The sequence below is a fragment of the Meleagris gallopavo genome, chromosome Z (genome assembly GCF_000146605.3).
Source record: "Meleagris gallopavo isolate NT-WF06-2002-E0010 breed Aviagen turkey brand Nicholas breeding stock chromosome Z, Turkey_5.1, whole genome shotgun sequence".
Taxonomy (NCBI): domain Eukaryota; kingdom Metazoa; phylum Chordata; class Aves; order Galliformes; family Phasianidae; genus Meleagris; species Meleagris gallopavo.
The window spans coordinates 66,222,236-66,223,571 of record NC_015041.2 but is presented as its reverse complement, the minus strand read 5'-3'; the positions used below and the strand labels follow the sequence as shown (position 1 = coordinate 66,223,571).

At 38.4% G+C, this 1,336-nt stretch overlaps 1 protein-coding gene across 1 annotated transcript in view; it reads right to left on the bottom strand.

The window, feature by feature from the left end:
- Nucleotides 1-1,336, bottom strand: part of ALDH7A1 (aldehyde dehydrogenase 7 family member A1) — a 24,589-nt gene that overhangs the window by 12,853 nt on the left and 10,400 nt on the right. The gene's annotated exons all lie outside the window — the stretch shown is intronic.

Sequence of the window (1,336 nt, the reverse complement as noted above, 5' to 3'; positions counted from 1 at the left end):
TTCAGCCAGGACATTTGTGTACATTTTTTATATAATATAGAGTAAATTGTAAAAGAGGGATAACTACCCCACAACAACACAGTCATTTAGATTTTTCATGAGCAAATGACTCGTTTTTACAGCATCTCAGAGCAAGTATGCAAGATTCAATTTCCAAACATTGCTGAAAATGAATGCACATCTTCAGTCTTTCAGCAACCTGTTTAACATCTTTTTCTAAGCTATGGCCCTCTATTAAGAACATGTTATATGTACACAGCAAATAGAGACTGCCAATAGTATGTTGATATCTGAAATCCACTCATATATGAACTAAGAAGTCCCCTGTTCACTCCCATTTCATTTTACAGAGCTGTTATGATACTTACAAGCAACTTTACACAAATATCACCTACCACCTGAAGTTGAGAATTGTACTTTGAAAAAGCAAAGATTAAAACAGAGCAGATTAAACACATTCCTAGGTATTTCTATGGTGCCTGTCGTCCCAAAGACTTACTAGGCTACTCTGCTCACAGAGGAACTCCACATCTGACTTCTGCTTCAACCTAAAGAACAGGGAGCCATTAAAGAAATGAGGACACAAGAGTTCATGTAACACATTTGCTGGAAAGCTGTTTAGAATTTGTGCAAACTCAGAACAGGATGTCCAGACAGCTCAAGATAGAGGGAAGAGACTGTAGGCTAAGAATATGAGCTTACCTACATGAAGTTATTCAAGGATAGCTGTTTCTGAACAGCTGCAAATATAGGTGAGCACTGTAAAAGGATAGCAGCAAGCTCCTCACTTGGACTCTTTTCTTCCCTAGCAACCAAATAGTGTTTTAAAGGAATGGTCTTTCTACCTTTATATCTGACACAGCAGTGGAAGATAATCTCATTAAGCCCATCTCACCTTCTGAAGCCTTACAGCTCCACATCTCAGTTCTCAAAACCCTACAGATCACCAGAAGAGAGCTCAAGGTTAAACGCTCTTCATTAGAGGAAAATCTTTTTCAGGACATTTTTAGTACATGATAGTGAGCAACATGTCAAGTGCAACGAAAAACAGCACGGCAGCAGTTACAACACTCTTCCCTAGCCCACATACAGGCTCAAAATGAATTACACTTTTTTTATCCCCACTATAATGCAAAAAATTATTTTCAGTATACAATGTTAGAATGCAGTCTCCTGCTTTTTTTTACACATTACATCTATGTCATGGTTTTATGTTTTCTGGTTTTCAGTATTCCACATCACAACATCATGTAGTGTACTGGGAGTTCAAGTGTTAATGCTCCAATTCCAGGCACCTATCCCTATACATTACGGAAGTCCTGGGATCTGGCCCTTC